Below are 20,800 nucleotides of genomic sequence, written 5' to 3'. Positions count from 1 at the left end.
TTCCAGTATTAATATTGTTCCAAAGCATCAGAGATTCTTATCTAACTGCTTATGTATCTTCACTTCAAACTCCATTTGTCCAAACTGTACTTATTTACCTGTCGAAAGTTTTTCTTTGATCTATTGTTTTTCAGAAACATCTTGACTATTGACTTCATCATCCAAGAAACTTGGGAGTCTTTCACCTTTCCTCCTTTCTCTCCTTGCATCCATTCATGTACTGTGCATTTGGCTGATTTTACCACCTAAATATTTTTTCAGTCAATCATTGCCCTAGTATTCCTGTCTTAACCCCTGCCTTATTAGGAACTGCTTCCTTACCTTCTCACTGGTTTTCCTGTCTTTGGTTTTATCTCCATGAAATTCACGTCAGAATTGCCAGACTAGTAGATCTAAAACACAGTTAGAAAATTCTTGTTTAACATCCTATTGTCAACTGAATAAAGGTTGAACTCTTTAGCAGGTCATCAAGCCTCATCATGATTTGAGACTGCTTCTCTAATCCTACCGGAGAAGGCAATGGCAACCCACTTCAGTACTTTTGCCTGGAAAATCTCGTGGATGGAGGAGCCTGATAGGCTGCAGTCCATGGGGTTGCTAAGAGCTGGACACAACTGAGCGACTTCACTTTCACTTTTCACTTTCCAGCATTGGAGAAGGAAATGGCAACCCACTTCAGTGTTCTTGCCTGGAGAATCCCAGGGACGGGGGAGCCTGGTGGGCTGCTGTCTATGGGGTTGCCCAGAGTCAGACACAACTGAAGCGACTTAGCAGCAGCAGCAGCTCTAACCTTAGCTCTTTAAATTTCTGCTTTCCATTTTCCACTCAGCTGTATAAAACTACTTTTTAAAGATTCCTTGAATGTACATGCTTATTTCTGAATTGTTTACCATTGCTTATTAGTCCTGCTTGGAATGACTTCATTTTCTTCCCTTTTCTTTTTGCCTCTCTAACTCCTCTGAATCTTTTAAAACTCAGTGTAGGCTTTACTTCTGGAAAGCCTTCTCAGACCCATGCTCTTTTTTTAAAAAAAAATTTTATTGGTATATAATTGATTTACAATTTTGTGTTCGTTTCTGCTGTAGAGCAAAGTAAATCACTTATAGCCACTCTTTTTAAGATTCTTTTCCTGTATAGGTCTATTATTGAGTCAAGTTCCCTATGTATACAGTAGGTCCTTGTCAGTTATCTATTTTGTTTATAGTAGTATGTGTATGTCACTCCCAATCTCCCGATTTATCCCTTTCCCCTTCCTGGTAACCACAAGTCTGTTTTCTCTATCTGTGACTTTGTTTTGCAGATAAGTTTAAGTCCACATATAAGCAATATTGTATATTTCTTTCTCTGACTTCACTTAATACACTAATCTCAAGGTCCATCCATGTTGCTGCAGTGGCATTATTTCATTCTTTTTTATGGCTGAGTAATATTCTATTGTTATGTAAGTATCACATCTTTATCCATTCATCTGCTGATGGACATTTAGGTTACTTGCATGTCTTAGCTATAGTGAATAGTGTTGCTATGAACTTTGAGCTATGTATCTTTTCAAATTAAACTTTCCTCCAGGTGTATGCTCAGGAGCGGGATTACTGGATCATATGGTAGTTCTATTTTTAGTTTCTTAGGGAATCTCCATACCGTTCTCAGTAGTGACTGGACAAACTTATAGTCCCAACAGTATAGGAGGGCTCCCTTTTCACTACACCCTCTCCAGCATTTATTGTTTGTAAACTTTTTGACGGTGACCATTCTGACTGATGTGAGGTGATACTTCATTGTAGTTTTGATTTGCATTTCTCTGATAATTAGGTATGTAGAGCATTTTTTTCATGTGCTTTTTGGCCATCTGAATGTTGTTTTTGGAGAAATGTCTATCTAGATCTTCTGCCCTTTTTTTTTTTTTTAACACAGAGCTGGATGAGCTGCTTGTGTATTTTGGAGATGAATACCTTGTCAGCTGCTTTGTTTGCAAATATTTTCTCCCATTCTGTGGGTTGTCAGGCCCATCCTCTTGTCTGGATTATCAAGTTCCTTCTGAAATAATTTGTTAGTTACTGTGTTATATCTCAAGCAAATATAACAGCTTCTGGCACAGAGAAGACACTCAGTTAAGAATTTGATGAATGAATAAAGTAGTTGATCTAGACCCAAACTGTTCCAGATTGAAACCTGGCTTTGCTATTTGACTACCTATTATGTGTCTGTACCTCATTTTCTTTCCTTTTGTAAAATGGGAGTAATTCTTCATAAGATTGTTGTGAAACTTAAATTTGCTACTGCAGGTAAAGCATTTAGAACAGTGCCTGGCACTTGTTTCAGTTCGGTTCAGTCGCTCAGTCATGTCCGACTCTTTGCGACCCCATGAATCGCAGCACACCAGGCCTCCCTGTCCATCACCAACTCCTGGAGTTCACTCAAACTCATGTTCATCGAGTCAGTGACGCCATCCAGCCATCTCATCCTCTGTCGTCCCCTTCTCCTCCTGCCCCCAATCCCTCCCAGCATCAGAGTCTTTTGCAATGAGTCAACTCTTCACATGAGGGGGCCAAAGTACTGGAGTTTCAGCTTTAGCATCATTCCTTCCAAAGAAATCCCAGGGCTGATCTCCTTTAGAATGGACTGGTTGGATCTCCTTGCAGTCCAAGGGACTCTCAAGAGTCTTCTCCAACACCACAGTTCAAAAGCATCAATTCTTTGGCGCTCAGCTTTCTTCACAGTCCAACTCTCACATCCATACATAACCACTAGAAAAACCATAGCCTTGACTAGACAGACCTTTGTTGGCAAAGTAATGTCTCTGCTTTTGAATATGCTATCTAGGTTGGTCATGACTTTTCTTCCAAGGAGTAAGCGTCTTTTAATTACATGGCTGCAGTCACCATCTGTAGTGATTTTGGAGCCCAAAACAATAAAGTCTGACACTGTTTCCACTGTTTCCCCATCTATTCCCCATAAAGTGATGGGACCAGATGCCATGATCTTCATTTTCTGAATGTTGAGCTTTAAGCCAACTTTTTCACTCTCCTCTTATGAAAAAGCACTTGTTTAGTGTTCACTAAGTAATCTGTTATAGTCATTGCTGCTCTTCAAATGTTTTAATTTATGTATTCAAGTCTCCCCACTATCCTAGAATTATCAAATGAATGAACAAACCAAGTAATCCTGGTTTTTAAAATGAAAAATAAATTCCTAGCTTTCGAGAATGTTTTGGCAAACTGACTATTAGTCTTTCTAGTAGCGCTGGCATTTGGGGTTCTGTCACAGATTTTAAATTGGCATTAATAATAATTAGCATTTCTTCATTGTTCTATTTCATTAGTTATTTAAATTCCAGCACACTTTTTTTAAAACTTATTAATAATACTAAACTCTAGGAATGCCCTTATTTTACACTAAATCTTCATATAGTCTGTTCTGTAGCATTATCCAGGCTTTCCTATTATGGATTAAGGTGTGAGAGTGGTAGCTCTGCTGATATTGTGCTTTTTATTAATTTGGGAGTTAAACTGAAGTATGTTGCAGAGAAAGATTAAACAACAGGGCAGAATGGGGAAATTGGAAAAATTCCCACTTCAGTGTCAAACCTGCAGAGTATTCCTTCATTTCTAGACTTAAATTCTCAGAATATTGGACAATCATAATCAAATGTAATTTCAGTAAGTACAGTCTGGAAGCAGTATAAGTCATTAAAAATGATCGATACCTCTGCCTGCCTTCATTATTGTAAACAATTGGGACTTGTTTACTTAAAATCTTTTTTATGGCAGTCACTGTTTAATTTTTCATAAGCTTTTTCTTCTACTCTAACATCTCATTTTTTTTCTCAGTACCCAGAACTGTCTATGTAATCTTGACAAATTTGATAGAAGTACTGGTTGTTTCGGCTTCTTTTTATCTCTGAACTTTCTATTATGTTTGTAGATTTTCCCCATCTTGCTAAATCTTAACTATGTGAAACTAGTCAGTTTTTCTTATAAATAGTTGTTTTGAACAGTAGAAGTTGCCAGTGTTCACTCTTTTTTGTTTCCTCTTTTTTAAATTGGAGGATAATTGCTTTACAATATTGTGTTGGCTTCTGCCATACATCAACATGAATCAGTAACAGGTATACATATGTCTTCTCACTCCTTCATTATCCCTTTGAAAATTGTTTCTAAACAAACTCATTTTCTTTTTTAAAATCTGAGTTGCTAAAGGAATTTTCTTACTAATTAATTTCAAAGAAAAATATATTGGTTGTTTTTTGTTCTAGATGTTAATGCCATATAATGACTGTGCTACTGACTGTTCTACTTCCTTTTTTATTATTTTTTAAGATCACTGTCTTCTACCACTGAGCATTATAGATGGATGGGGAAAACAGTATACTGATACTTAGGCTTGTTAGATAGGACTGGCTGTTATCACCACCAGACATATTCCCATCCCGTTTTTGGTCAGAATTGTAGTAAGTGGTATTATTTCTGTTTATAAAATAATTTGTTCTAATAAGCTCTGAGATACTCCCTCTTATTTAATCTTTTTTTCCCCTGAACTTTGAAATAGAATTTTCTTCATACTGACAACTGTGCTGAAGTTGGATTTATAGGTTGTTGTTTGAGCCTGTTGTGGTTGGTGAATATTTTTCATTTTCTTATGCTGAAAAATGACTGAAGGTACCAGTGTAACAGCCATTTTTAACAAAGTTTTTTTTTTTTTCCTTCTGTGGTTAACTGTCATTTTGGTATTCCTACTCGATCTTTTCTTTTTCGAGGTTTTAAAATAAAATTTCTTTTCTTTGTAAATATTAGAAACCAAATTCAAACTAATTTACTTTGAAAAGGAAATCAGTGCTCATGGCAAGGATACTAGGGCTTTCCCAGTACTTTGAAGGTAGAATTATTAATATTACAACCAGGTTTTTGTGAGGGGGAGGGGACCCAGAAACTGGAAACTCACCAGTAACTTAGAGAGCTATTTTCTCCCCGCCCTGGGGCAGCATGATCTCTTCTGCTTCCCCCAACTTGTCTGCTTCATTTTTCTCTCTCTGCGTGTTGTCTTTTACCACTGCGCATGGCTGAGCGAGTCCTCTAACTCTTAAATTCATATATTCAATCATGATTCTGTGATCCCATTCTAAACCCTGGGAAAAAGTCCAGTTTGAGGCAGATGTCTGTGTCTGGTCCAATCAGCTGTGGCCGATGAAACCAAGATTTCAGAGAATGTTTCAGTCCTCATTTTTATAGTAGAGGAGTAGATGCAGGGCACACAACTCTCAGGGAAGAGGGGTGTAGGTTCATGGATATCCTAAAATGTGGTGATTAAAAAGGAACAGTAAATAATGTGAAATAAAATTAAGGGCTTTTTTTTTTTAAATAAAAAAGAGACAACTCATTAAGCTTTATGTAGTAGAAAAGAACTTAAAAGTTATTTCATCCCAATCCATATTGTGAAAGCTATCAAAATATCTCCCCCTTTAAAAATAGGAACCAGTGGAAGTGATGTTTTTAGTTTCTGCATACAGAATTTGTTTGAATCATGCTATTTCCTGAACACAATCAGTCTTATATTAATGTTATTGTTAACACATCATGTCATTTTCTATTCAACGGGCGTTTACTGACTGCCTGTCCTTTCCCAGGGACTGTGCTAAAACAGATACTTACAGAGATAGAGATGTAACGTTGCCTGCTTTCTCTCAAAGAATTCCTAATCTAGTTGAGAAGAGTAGATGCTCAAAGAAACAATGATAGTATTAATGTGATAATCATAACAGAGATATGTACAGGATGGTCTTGAAGTGTAAGAGAAGGACAGTCTCTCCTGGGGAGCAGGATTAGGAAAGGCTTCAAGGAGCAGGTCTCACATATTACTCAGGAGCTGGCTGTCACAGGGGCATTCTGACAGGAAGAACTGAATTTACAAAGGTGGTGTGGAGCTTGGTATAGCTGAAGTGAATTTTACAGCATTCAGTTTAATGGAGCCGAAATGAAAACTTATTTTTTCATATCTGTCCTTCACTTGTTAGTAAATACTTCTTTTTTAAAAGGAGAATTGTAGACTTTTAGAATGCTCAAATTCTGAATTTGTATTGTAATGTCGCTTGTGGAAATGAGCTTTTACTGATCATTTGCTTTCAGCCTCTTTTATCAAAATTTTTTAAGAGTGGTTGGTTGATTAGTTTACTTACATAGTGTGTGTTTGTTTTTCCTGTTCAAGCATAGAACTTTATACAGTGGATGACTGAAATGCAAGGGCTTTTAAAACTTACGAAGATCACAGTTTTTATAAAAGTAAAGAGTGAGAACAATGCATAGCACAAGCCTAGTATAATTTTAAAAGAAAAGCTCTGAGAATGACCCATGTCAGTACTGACATTTTGTAATTTTGAAGGGAAAAGCATACACACAATATTTTTATAAAGTATTTTACATCAGCTGTTTTTCTCCTGTGGTGTTTGTACCTACCTTTGAGCAAAAGTAGTGTGAGCAGTTGGCAGGACACTTTTTGCTTCATTACACTGATCAGTTGGTTAACACCTTTACTTCTCTTTTCAATTCCTTTATCCACTCATTCATGACTCCTATACCACCCCTATCACAGACAACCAACCAAACAAACAAAAAAAAGAAAAACCAATCAAATTCAGAGGTCCGTAGTTGACTGTTCTGAGAAGTGACTGATTCAGGTGAGAAAGAGAGAAAGGATAGTTGTGGCAAGAGCAGTAATGGTGGGTGTATGTGTTTTAAGTATAAAGTTTATTTTCCTGTAGCAAGCTCAAAAGTTTGTGACCTGTCACCCAGACCACAAATTGTAACTGTTTCTCATCCTCTTCCACAAATTCTTCAGTTCGCCTTTTGTCACTTTTATCCTTGGAAGGAAGTGATGAGCAAAGAAAAGGCAGTATGACTTTTACTTGTTGCTCCTTTTGTTTGGAATATTCTTCTCTCTATTACCCTACTCATCTTTCAAAATGTAGATGATAACTCTTTTCTGACCCTTGAAGCCTAAACCATGTGTCCGTGTACGATCTGTGATTACTTCTGTGATAGACTTATCACTTACAGTAGTTGTCTGTCTGTCTGCCTTCTCAAACTCCTGTAAGGCAGGGCCATAAATTATTTGTCTTTGTGTTCCCAGTGCCTGGTACAGAGCCTGGCATATGGTAAGATTACCATTTCGGGGTTCTTGTTTGCCAACTACAGAAATCAACTTTGGTTGAAAAGAATCTATTGGAAGGATATTAGTTAGCTTACAGAAGTGACTGAAAGACTGGAGAACCAGACTCTGAGAACAAATAGGAAACCGACTAACCAACCTCAAGGCTTGGCTTGACTATGGCCAAAGTTATGCCACGGAAATGTCCTTTTCCTGTTTAAGACACCATTGACTTCTCCACAGGATATTGGAGGCCATTGTTGGAACACCACCACTGAATACTGTATGTCACTGCCCTGAGAATGACTTTTAAACTCTCCAGTTTTAGCTCTATACTCTCATTCTGCGTGAAAGCATCTAATTGTCCCATCTATGTACCTGGTCCCTAAATAGGGAAACAAGTTATCTGGTCTTCTTGGCTTTCATGGTTGACTCTAGGGCTTCTAAGACACCGTGGCAGATTTTTTTAATATAGTAAAGGAGTTCTTATGCCGGATGGTCAAAAATAGAGCTGACACATGTCCTTTTCAGTAACCATTTGGTAAGTATTTATTAGTTAAATGATGAAGAGTATCCATCAGAATTTCCTGTCTCTAAACCTTTACAGCATAAAGCCTTAAAGTGACTATGATGCTACTTCTATAATTCAGAACAAAATCAATTCCAAAACATAGATAAGCAATATCAGCAAAGTTTTGATTTCTTAAAATGATACCTCATATTTAAGTAAAATTACTCAAATTAAACTTTTTTTGCCATACCCTAAGCACATGTTTGTTTGCTTATATAATAAACTAATATTAGAGCTAGGATTTGAACTTCTCCAAACTGATTCCAGAGCACTTAGCTGCTCTTTTTATAGTGTTGGTATCGCTGTATTCAGCAGTGACTTAACTGAAACAAAACTACAATAAACTTGTGTTGAATAAGCCAAAAATTCTTTTGGGGTTTTTTTCTATAACATGCTATGGAAAACCCCAAGCGAACTTTTTGAGCAAGTCAGTATTGCCAAATTCAGACTAAAATTGAAGAAAGTAGGGAAAACCACTCGACCATTCAGGTATGACCTAAATCAAATCCCTTAGAGTTATACATTGGAAGGAACAAAGAGATTCAACGGATTAGATCTGATAGAGTGGCTGAAGAACTATGGATGGAGGTTCGTGACACTCTACAGGAGGCAGTGATCAAGACCATCCCCAAGAAAAAGAAAGGCAAAATGGTTGTCTGAGGAGGCCTTCCAAATAGCTGAGGAAAGAAGAGAAGCTAAAGGCAAAGGAGAAAAGGAAGGATATACCCATTTGAATGCAGAGTTCCAAAGAATAGCAAGGAGAGATAAGAAAGCCTTCCTCAGTGATCAGTGCAAAGAAATAGAGGAAAACAACAGAATGGGAAAGACTAGAGATCTCTTCAAGAAAATTAGAGATACCAAGGGAACATTTCATGCAAAGATGGGCTCGATAAAGGACAGAAATGGTATGGACCTAACAGAAGCAGAAGATATTAAGAAGAGGTGGCAAGAATACACAGAAGAACTATACAAAAAAGATCTTAATGACCCAGATAACCATGATGGCGTGATCACTCACCTAGAGCCAGACATCCTGGAATGCAAAGACAAATGGGCTTTAGGAAGCGTCACTACAAACAAAGCTAGTGGAGATGATGGAGTTCCAGTTGAGCTGTTTCAAATCCAAAAAGATGATGCTGTTAAAGTGCTGCACTCAATATGCCAGCAGATTTGGAAAACTCAGCAGTGGCCACGGGACTAGAAAAGGTGAGTTTTCATTCCAGTCCCAAAGAAAGGCAATACCAAACGTTCAAACTTACCACACAGTTGTACTCATCTCACACGCTGGCAAAGTAATGCTAACTTCATGCATCATTTCATGGCAAATAAATGAGAAAACAATGGAAACAGTGAGAGACTTTTTAATTTTGGGGTCTCCACAATGACTGCAGATGGTGACTGCAGCCATGAAATTAAAAGACGCTTGTTCCTTGGAAGAAAAGCTATGACCAACCTAGACAGCATATTAAAAAGCAGAGACATTACTTTGCCAACAAAGTCCATCTAGTCAAAACTATGATTTTTCCAGTAGTCATGTATGGTTGTGAGAAGAACCTATAAAGAAGCCTGATCGCTGAAGAATTGATGCTTTTGAACGGTGGTGTTGGAGAAGATTCTTGAGAGTCTCTTGGACTGCATGGAGATCCAACCAGTCAATCCTAAAGGAAATCAGTCCTGAATATTCACTGGAAGGACTGATGCTGAAGCTGAAGTTCTAATACTTTGGCCACCTGCTGCGAAGAACTGACTCATTGGAAAAGACCCTGGTGCTGGGAAAGATTGAAGGCAGGAGGAGAAGGGGATGACAGATGGTTGGATGCCATCACCCACTTTATGGACATGAGTTTGAGCAAGCTCCTGGAGTTGGTGATGGATAAGGAAGCCTGTCGTGCTGCAGCCCATAGGGTTGCAAAGAATAGGACACAACTGAGTGACTGAACTGATTGAGTATTTTAGAGAGATCAGTCAGAGAAATGCTTCTGCTTTCAAAAAGAGTAAGTTTTTATTTCTAAGGCATCTTACTCATCAAATGTAAGGTCTTACTACAGTCACTTTGGAACACTGTCATTATGTAGCAAAGTTGGGTATACATTTATCCTATATCCTACCACCTTTATTTGTAGGTATATTTGGAAAATAATTTGTACATGGCTTTGTAATTATTTGTAATAGCCTAACTTTGGAAATAGTCCAGATGTCTATTAACAGTGGAATGGATACATAAAATTATGATATTCTAAATGAAAAACAATACAGAAATGAAAGTGGACAAACTACTGCTATATGCTGCTGCCGCCGCTGCTGCTGCTAAGTCGCTTCAGTCGTGTCCAACTCTGTGCGACCCCAGAGATGGCAGCCCACTAATCTCCCCCATCCCTGGGATTCTCCAGGCAAGAACACTGGAGTGGGTTGCCATTTCCTTCTCCAATGTGTGAAAGTGAAGTCGCTCAGTCGTGTCTGACTCCTTGCAACCCCATGGACTGGAGCCTACCAGGCTCCTCCGTCCATGGAATTTTCTAGGCAAGAGTACTGGAGTGGGGTGCCATTGCCTTCTCCACTGCTATATGACTGAATATCAAAAACAATGTAGAGTGAAAAAAACTGGACCAAAAGAATACATCCTGTATGAATCCTTCCACCTTCCATTTATATAAAGTTCAGAAACAGACAAAAATAATTCAGTGCTAGAAGTCAAAATAGTGGTTCTTTTTGGGAGGACTGAAGGGGGATTCAGGACTTCCAGTTACTGGTACTATTCTGTTTCTTAAAGGTATATATCGGAGAAGGCAATGGCACCCCACTCCAGTACTCTTGCCTGGAAAATCCCACGGACGGAGGAGCCTGGTAGGCTGTAGTCCATGGGGTCGCTAGGAGTCGGACATGACTGAGCAACTTCCCTTTCACTTTTCACTTTCCAGCATTGGAGAAGGAAATGGCAACCCACTCCAGTGTTCTTGCCTGGAGAATCCCAGGGACGGGGGAGCCTGGTAGGCTGCCGTCTATGGAGTCACATAGAGTCGGACACGACTGAAGCGACTTAGCAGCAGCAGCAAAGGTATATATAATGGTACTGTTGTGTTCACTTTCCTGCAGTTCTAGTTTTTTATATGTTCATTATGCTTTAATTAAAAATTAAAAGCAAAAAAACCCCACCCAAAACAGACTTCTCTATGGATTAGTTTGGGGAGCATGGTTCAGTGACCCCCTTAAAGTTGTATGTAAAGTTCTATCTGAATATCTATCTAAATAAGTATGTGTATTTTAAGAGAGAGAAGATCCATAGCGCTAATCAGATTCTCAAGGAGGTATATCCAAAAAAAGTTAAGAACCCGCATTGCCAGAGCCCACATATTCAGAAGAATCATTGTTAAACATTTGTATGGGAAGTTTGTTTTTGTAGAGAAATCCTTGTCTCTATGATTAGATCCTCTGTTTTGGACTCCACCTTCTCATACTTTCTCAAGGCTTTTACAGTTATCTTTTTCTTCTTCTTCTCCATTTCCCATCTCTGCTGGATGACTGATCTTGGCATACCCCCTTAATTTTGTTCATTTCTTTGGAAAAGTCTGTGGTTGGTTCCATGTCTTCTGAAGTTACCACACCACTTTCCTGCTTCCCTCTGTATCAAAACTCCTGCAAAGGTTTATATATACTTCCTCCATTCTCTACTCAGCTCATTCTAGTTGGGCTTTCTTCTTACTATCACTTTACTGAAGTGGGTCTTCTCAAGGTCACAATGATTTGAGTTTTGCTAGGAAAAAAAGACGGAAAGTGTCAGTCGCTCAGTTGGGTTTGACTTTTTGTGACCCCATGGACTATAGCCCATCAGGCTTCTCTGTCCATCGAATTTTTCAGGCGCCAATACTAAAGTGGGTTGTCATTCCCTTCTCCAGGGGATCTTCCCAACCCAGGGTTGGACCCAGGTTTCCTGCATTGCAGGGAGGTTCTTTACCATCTGAGTCACCAGTACCGCCCAAGTTTTGCTGAAACCAGTGGCTAAATATCTCTTTGGGAGGAAGTGTGGCGAGGAAGCCTCAGGTATAGAGAATTGATTTAATCGTATTTCTGACTACCTGATACTCTTTCGTCCTTGACTGTCTGGGGTCCTGTTTTCATTTTATCCTCCTTTATCCTCCCCTTCGCTCCCATTCCCTTTCCCCCACAGATATCTAGTTAACATGTTTACTTAGCATGCTATCCTGGGCTTCTCTGTTGGCTCAGTGGTAAAGAATCCACCTCCCAGAGCAGGAGACACAGATTCGACCAGCCAGCATCTGGGAAGACTATGCCAGGCAGAGAGAGCAGGAGGGATGAAAAGGTCCGAGGCTGGAACACACCTGATTTATTCAAGGATCAGTAAGAAGATCGGCATGTTATTTCTAAGTGTGCTTTCTCAGATTTTTAGTATGCTAAACTCGTACTATTACATCAGGAATCACTCCTACCATTTTACTCTTTGTTTTCTATTTACCCTAGTTTTTTTTCTTTCTGTTTTCCAGTTTCTGAGGATAAATAATTTTTTTGGTGCCAGTTTTAAAATTATGTTTTCTATTTTTATTCTTCTAGTGGGTGCCCTTTACTTAGATTCTTATTTATAGTGGTGGTGGTTGTTCAGTCACTAAGTCCTGTTCGATATTTATATTTGTCAAATTTTTAAACTTATTGATTATATGTATCTTCACTGCTAAACAAGGCATGTATTTTAGTAGGCCCTCCTCTCTGTCCCCATCGTGTTAACATTCTCAGGTCTTTTAATATTCAAGATTATTATGGTATACTTTTTTTTCTCCTTCTTCTTTTTCTACCTTCATTCTCTCTCCCCACTTCCATTGTTTAACAAGAGTGAACCTTTTAAGTTTTGGGCTTTGTTTTTTTTCATACCATGAGGCACGTGGAATCTTCCCAGACCAGGGACCAAACTAGCACCTCTGCATTGGGAGCACTGAGTCTTGACCACTAGATTGCCAGAGAAGTCCCCTTTAAGTTATTTACTCCCTCTTTCTTGCCATATCTTATTGAGCTGCCTAGATTTATAGCATTTGAACTGGTATTTTGATTTTTTTGTTTATCAGTTTTCATGGTAAACCATCTGAGTACTTACATTCCTAAGAATGTCTTTATTTCATCCTTGTGTTTAAATAATAGTTTAATTATATGGGGTCAGAAAGTCAGACAAGACGGACAGACACACTTTCACTTAGTTATATGTTCAATTTCATTTTTACAACATTTAAAAAATATTAACTCCATTTACATACATTATTACTAGCAATAATTAGAAACCTAGAATTTTTTTTTTTCCTGTAGGTGAGCTACTTTTGGGGGGGGTGGAATTTTTAGAATTTTCTCTTTGAGATGTTCTAAGATTTCTTTATAAAGTGTCTAGGTATTTTTTATTATGTATCAAACTGATGTATCTTTAATTTTTGGAAATTATTGGTCATTATTTCTCATTATTCCTCATTTCTGTTTCTTTCTTACCTTCTGAAAGTCCTATTATTTAGATATCGACTCTGTTTCTCCTAGCCTCCATATATGCTCACAACTAACTCTTCACAACTAATTCTTTTATTTCTTCCCTTTAATTAAACTTTATTTTTTAGACTAGTCTTAAATACACAGCAAAATTGAGCAGAAATTGTAGAGAGTGTCTGTGTACACCTTCCACCAACAAACACGGCTCTTCCCACTGTCAACATAGCACACCAGAGCAATGCGATTGTTATAACCCATGAACCTACACTGACACCTCATTGTCACCAAAGTTCATAGTTTACAGTAGGGTTCACTCTTTGTGTTGTACATTCCGTGGGTTTTAACAAATGTATAGTAACATGTATGTGCCGTTATAGTATCATACAGAATAGCTTCACTGCCTTAAAATCCTCTGTGCTCAGGCTGTTTATCCTTTCTTCCTAACTTGCTGGCAACTGGTGAGCTTGTTACTGTTTTGTAAAAAAGTTTTACTGTCATAGTTTTGTCTTTTCCAGAATGTCGTATAGTTGAAATTATACAGCACATAGCCTTTTTAGACTGGCTTTTTTCACTTAGTAATGTGAAGTAAGTAAGGTTCTTCCATGTCTTTTCATGGTTTCATTTTAGAACTGAAAAATACTCCCTTGTCTGGATGTACTAGTTACTTAATCCATTCACCTGCTGAAAGACATTTTAGTTCCTTTCAACTGTGGCAATTATGAATAAAGCTGCTGTAAACATCACATACAGGTTTTTGAGTTTACACATTTTCAAGTCATTTGGGTAAATACTAAGTGTGATTGCTGGATCGTATGGTAAGAGTATGCTTAGTTTGGTAAGAAATTGCCAAACTGTCTCCCAGAGTGACTATATGATTTATCTTCCATTTTCACCTGCGGTGCATGAGTTTCTGCTGCCCCACATTCTTGCCATCATTTGGTGGTGTCAGTGTCCTAGATTTTGGCCATTTTAATAGGAGTGGGGTGATTTTTTATTGTTCTTTCACTTTGCGTTTTCCTAATGATACACAATGTTGAATATCTTTTCAGATGCTTACTTGCCACATGTATGTCATCTTTAGTGAAGTGTCTGTTCAGGTCTTTTGCCCATTTTTTAATTGGTTGATTCATTTTCTTACTGTTTAGTTTCAAATGTTCTTTATATATTTTGGGAAAGAGTCCTATGTCAGATAGATCTTTTGCAAATGTTTCCTTTGTGGGTTGTCCTCTTATTCTTTAAAGCCTCCATATTTTTAAACTTTTATAATATATATTTTTAATTGCTTTATGCCTTCTTAATATCTTATTCTGATCATCTATTCACTGATTTCATTTTCAAGTATATTGATTTTTTCTATTGTATCAAATATATTCAACTGTATTTATATTCATTTCATTATTAAACTTGGTTTAAAATTTATTATTTTTAATACCCAGTATTTGTAGTTGGTTCTTCATTATTCCTTATTATTTTCCTAATATCCTAATTTAGTTTCCTGAGATGGTCATCACGCTTATTTAAGAAATATGTTTGGGATTCCCTTAGTGGTCCAGTGGTTAAGAATCCACCTGTCAATGCAGGGGACGTAGGTTGGGTCCCTTTTGGGGGAACTAAGATCCCACATGCTGTGTGGCAACTAAGCCCACAGGCTGCAGCTACAGACAGAGCCTGCACATCACAAAGGAGAAGCCCACATGAAGATCCTGTGTGCCGACAGCGAAGACCTGATGCAGCCAGAAATAAATGAATATTTTTTTAAATTCTTGAACATATAAATAGCATTAAAAATTCCCCGGATACCATCTCTTCAAACCTCTCTAACCATTTCTCACTTTTCTCCTCCCCATTTCTGTACTTTTTTTTTACTCATCTTTTTTGTTACTTTTCTTGCCATATCTCTTTGTTTATCTTCTTTCATTTTCTGTTTCACACTTTTCCCTGATTCTTGGTCATTCATTCTATTTCTTACCTGCCATTCTATTTCTCACCCCACCCAGCTGGTTTAACTTCTCTCACTTACCTGTTAACTTTTTTGGTTCATCAAAGCTCACATTCATAAATTAATATACAGGGCTCCCCCAGGAATTACTTTCTTCTCTGTCATTCTTTAATTGAAATATGGAATAGAAGAACTCCAAATTTAAAGCCATGGGAGTTGAGTTATAAACTGATGTATGTGGTCTGTAGGCAAGCTGTTTAACATTTATGCCTCCATTTCTTCATTTATAAAAAGGATTGAAAGTACCCTCCTCGCTCTAAAATCATATGATTCTGTGGTGTCTTATCCTTCACATTTTTCCTCTACTGTGCTTACCTCATTCATTTAACAAATATTTATATACCTGCCATGTATTTATAACTCCTATAATTTATGTGAGGAATCAAAAGAAAAGACAGGGTTTCTTCTGCCTTTGAATTGTTTATAGTCTGTCTGGAGAGACAAGAGGTATCTGCATATTAACCCTCAGTTATTTCCAATCTGTTCCTCTTCTTTTTAAATTTTCTTACACATCTAGGAATCCCCGTTGTAGTCATTCTGTGCATTCTCATGCTCAGGTGCTCAGTTGATCAATAGTGTCTGACTCTTTGTGACCCTATGGACTATAGCCCACCAGGGTCCTCTGTCTATGGGATCTTCCAGGCTAGAGTACTGGAGTGGGTTGGCATTTCCTCCTCCAGAGTATCTTCCTGACTCAGGAATTGAACCCATGTCTCCTGCATTAGCAGGCAGATTCTTTACCACTGAGCCGCCCAGGAGGCCCCAGCCGTTCTGTAGCATTATTTTATTTGTCCACTTGATTCTAGTCTGGAATTTATTCATGATAGGAAAATTTATCTCAGAATCAAGGAGATCGATTGTCACTGTGACTTAGTAGATGATCACTCTGTGTCTATCTTTGCGTGTATGTGTATGCCTGTGCATTTATGTTTGCATAATTATATTCAAATGTGATGTTCCAGATGGCTGAGTAAATGTGACCAGTAAGTCTTTGCACATGTATATGCTTTTTTCTCTGGTTGGTTTCTCCACCTATTTTGTAAGGGGTTATTGCTATAGAGACTTTCTTTTCCTTTCATTGGCCCTGTGTGCTCTCTGGTAAAAATACACCACTCCACAGATAAATGGACAGCGTGGGGAGGCCAGGAGGGAAGTGGGCATACTGATAGAAGGGCAACACTAAGGATCCTTGGGATGGAACTGTTCTGTATCTTGAGTTGGGTGATAAGTACATGAAGCTGCATGTTTAATAAAATTATATAGAACTAAATACACACATATACACACTCAAATACAAGTAAAATTGGGAATATCAGAATAAGATAGAATTGCATCATTCGGAGTCCCCACTATGATTATACTATGATTTTTCAAGATGTTATCATTGGGAGAAACTGGGTAAAAATTATATCAGATCTCTATTGTTTTTTTTTCAACTGAATGTAAATCTACAATTATTTCAAAGTGAAAAGTTCAATTAAAAATAACAGCAATTTAAAGAAGTATGTGCTGAAAGATAATTGAACATATTTAGCTGCAGGAAGCACTTTGAGGAGCATGAGTTTCCATTTACTTCAAAGGATGCTCTCCTAAATAGATTTTATGCATTTTTTGTTGCAATTTTTCTTATGCATGTACAGAAAGTGAAGCAGTAGTGGGGATGTGTTGTCTCCATTAACAGAAGAACTTTGTAAACACTAAGTGATGCCAGTTTCAAATCAGTCTCACCTTCTGTGTAATGGGAAACTAGGTAATTCTAATAATGGCTCAGTTTTTTCATACAGTTATGGAATCAAAGTAAAGGTTTTAGAAATTTCTTCTGTCAAGGAGGAAACATTTCATATTGTGAATGCCGCTGTAAATTAATCTGAAAATTTCAACATTAAATGCTTTGTTTGTTTAGTAACAAATATTTAGTGGAGCATAGGTACGTGGAAGTCATTGTCATAAAATGTTCTTACTATATAAGGAAACTCGGTGTGCAGAAAATTTGTTTGGAATTGATTATATACCACATTCATAATTTATAATTGCATCAAACAAGCCTGATATTCTACCAATAAAATAGGAGGTGCAGTTTTCAAATTTTTCCAACATTTTTCATATACATCGCATATTTCAACTAGAATGTTTTTGTGATAATCCGATGCTGAATTTAAAAATTGTTTCAGCAGGTCTGTATTTACATTGTTTCTTTGCTGCCTGTCTGCGATAAGATTTTATTTTTTATCATTACTGGATTTTTCTTTTTTTTTAATTTATTTTAATTGGAGGCTAATTACTTTACAAAATTGTATTGGTTTAGATTTTAGAATTATTTGAAAAATAGATGTACTTAGCCGCTCAGTCGTGTCTGATTCTTTGCAACCCCATGGATGTAGCCCGCCAGGCTCCTCTGTCCATGGGGATTCTCCAGGCAAGAATACCCATGCCCTCCTCCAGGGGATCTTCCCAATCCAGGGATCAAACCCAGGTCTCCCGCATTGCAGGTGGATTCTTTACCATCTGAGCCACCACTCCATATTTACTGACTGAAGATGTTCAGTGACTCTGAGGTGGAGTGGTGTCCTACTTTTTCAAACACACGTCTATCTCGATCATTTTCAGCAGTCCAGAATGTAGCAAGATTGTACTTAACGTTATCTTGCATTCAGTCTTTTTATCCACTTTTTCATCCTAAGACACTTTAATCGCTTTAATTTATTTTAGCCCTTTCCCCACATCTCTCCCATTTCCCAGACACGCACCAAAGATCCACCAAGTTAGGTCAATCTGGTGTCTGCTGCTGCTGCTATTTCCCTGTTACTATTAGATGTTCAGTATTAGTTAAAACTATGGTTTCTTCCTCTTGTGCTTGTGCCTGTATTTTTCTTCTAGGAATGAGATACTATACTTAATGTCTCAGAAACTGACGTGTTTTTCTTTCTTTTTGTTTCTGTACACATTTACTCTTTTGTGCCCTTATTTTTTTTTCTCTCTCTCTCTGTCCCCTTTATCTATTTTTCAAGTGTTATTTATTCTTGACTGAAATGTGTTTTCTGGAAGAGCTGGTATATGAAAATTACTTATGGACTCTTAACCATATGAAAACAATACATGCAATCTTTTTGTTTGAAAATTATCATTATTAACAGAACTTTTAAGTATACACAGGCATCTTAGGGGAAAATACTTGATTGGAATTAATTTGAGCTCAATTCTTACTCTTTTTAATACAGTATTTCTCAAACTCTGAGGCTTGCAGAATTCACAAATTGAGATCTGGCATCATTTTCAGAGAGACTTTCAGTAATGTGTAAGTAGTTTTGTGTTTTTTTACATTTATATTTATTTTTATTAACTGTTTGCTATATAAACACAGTGAAATGTTAATTTATCAGATCTCTTACAAGAATTTGGCCTATATTCACCAGGTAATGATTTTAAGTAACAAGTGACATGAAATAACTTGGTAGAAAAAGATGTTTCAGGTGTGCCCTGGGTTAGTATTAATTCAACACTGTTTATTAGAAACATCTTAGAAATAGCATCTCCAAGTGTAGAGAATTCTAGATTAAGGGACTTGAATGCTTGCCTAGGCTCTACCACTAACTAGATATCCTTAAGTAAGCTATCTTTTGTGCTTCAGTTTCTTTGGCTCTAAAGTAAGAGTTAAGACTATCACTAATGAAAGATCTCTTCCCCTTTAAATGTCTATTATTCTTATCCTAACTTTTGTTTTTAATAAAAATTAGGTATTGGTAATCTTTCAAAAGGGAGCTGCCAAATTACATATTGTGGTTTTGTTTTTGTTTTTGTTTTTTTTACTATTGGTGTTTTCTTGCGAATAGGTATTGAGAGGGGAAGTGGTTTCAAAGTAGTCTAGAAGACAAATAAACCCCCCCTTGCTTAAGAACTTTGCCCCACATACTCCATCAGTTTTTGTTACTAAAATTTACCTTTAAAAAGTCAGTTGGCTTGGATGGGTTAAACCTTTTTTTTTTTTTTAAGTAAACCTATTAATTATGGTATACAAATAAGATTTTTTTTTTCCTTTCAAAATCTCCCTAGAATGCCATTTTCTAAGCAGCTTGTGCCAATTTTCATGGAGCTGGGGGAAAGGGAAAACAAAGTAGGAGTCACTTCTCTCCTTGGGGCCTTAGGGAGAAACTGGTAGAAAAACTTTGGGCAGGGTGAAGGCGAGCCACTGAAATCTGGAAATGTGGTAGGAGAAAAGATGACTAGAGGTGGAATAAAAGAATGGAGAGATACGGAAAGGTAAAGCTAAGCAAGAAGGCACAGGCTAGCTTTCATCCATACTGTCATCGACCTTTAGAATAGTGTTAGATTTTAAAAACTATTTGGAAAAAATTCATTGGATGAATGAATCAATTATTTATTCAATAAATTTGTACTTTTGCCCACGTCCCTGGTAAGTTAGACTCAAATCTAGTTTATCTGTGTTTATCCTCCATTCAATAGCTATAGTCTTTAAGGTAATCTAGGTTCAGAAAATTGATTCTGAATTATAGAAAAAAGACATTTACATTTAGGAAGTTTATATACCTGGGGAAGTTTGTAAAGTGAACTGTTTATTCACTTACATTTTTTTAAGCACCTACCTATGTACTTTGGGCACTAGCAGGGAGAGGAAGTATTGGGTACTGATTATAGTGTCTACTTAATGGAGTATTATGTGGTCATGTAATATAATTATGAAGATTATAGCTGACTAATACTTATTAAATAAATAAAATAAAAATACTTCTGTATTATAACTGTGCATGAGGGCTTCCGGATGGCTCAGCAGGTAAAGAATCTACCTGCAATGCAGGAGACACAGGTTCAGTCTCTAGTTGGGGAAGATCCCATGAAGAAGGAAATGGCAGCCCACTCCAGTATTCTTGCCTGGGAAATTCTGTGGAGAGAGAAGCCTGCCGGGCTATATAGTCCATAGGGTTGCAGAGAGTCGGATACAACTTAGTGACTGAGAGGGAGATGAAGATTAGAAAGATGTTTCTATGCTCAAAGAAAACTAGGAAACTTAGTTAAATATAAACCAGATTTATTATTGTGAATGGAATTATTGAATTTCTTTTTCTTCTGTTTTATACAATTCATAAAGTTTAAATGAAACTCCACGTATGTTTAAGTTGTTTTGAAAAATAAGATGAACATATATTAACTAGAAAAAGGTAATAGTGTATCGTCAAAGGGGAAGAGCAGAGGTGTGCTTGCAGGACAGTAGATAGATTGCCTTGCCTGGAAGAACAATGAGAGATGAAGTTTAGAAAAAGATGGGAATGATAGTCTCCAGTTTTGATAATGTAAGAAAAGATGAGCTTGGTTAGGCTTTAACTGTGAAATTACAGTGGGTTTTTTTTTTTTTTTTAATTAAAAAAAATTTTTTTTAATTTTTAAACAAATTTTATTTTTCTTTTTAATAAAATTTCTTCCAGCTTATTTAAGTGAACTGGAGTGAGGGGCCGTTAAGCTGGTCCATTGTGTTATCAGCCATTTTCATGTATAATCTTGAGTTTATGTCTATCTTAGGCCCTATCTGAAAGACTTTGCTCCTTTGACCAATTCAGTAAGTCTACAATTTTGTAAAACTTATGTTCTGATATTTTTGTTTT

At 37.1% G+C, this 20,800-nt stretch overlaps 1 protein-coding gene across 23 annotated transcripts in view; it reads left to right on the top strand.

Moving 5' to 3' along the window:
* The window catches only part of DENND4A (DENN domain containing 4A), a 109,347-nt gene that overhangs the window by 10,537 nt on the left and 78,010 nt on the right, over nucleotides 1-20,800 (top strand). For 14 of the 23 annotated variants that reach the window (XM_069595439.1, XM_069595436.1, XM_069595438.1 and 11 more), the window contains one exon: nucleotides 18,404-18,480. The exons of the other annotated variants lie outside the window; for them this stretch is intronic. The gene's annotated coding sequence lies outside the window, so the exon portion shown is untranslated. The remainder of the gene's footprint in view (nucleotides 1-18,403; nucleotides 18,481-20,800) is intronic. 23 annotated transcript variants of the gene reach the window in all.

This window comes from Ovis canadensis, chromosome 7, assembly GCF_042477335.2.
Source record: "Ovis canadensis isolate MfBH-ARS-UI-01 breed Bighorn chromosome 7, ARS-UI_OviCan_v2, whole genome shotgun sequence".
Classification (NCBI taxonomy): Eukaryota; Metazoa; Chordata; class Mammalia; order Artiodactyla; family Bovidae; genus Ovis; species Ovis canadensis.
This window is presented reverse-complemented; position numbering and strand designations above follow the sequence as displayed.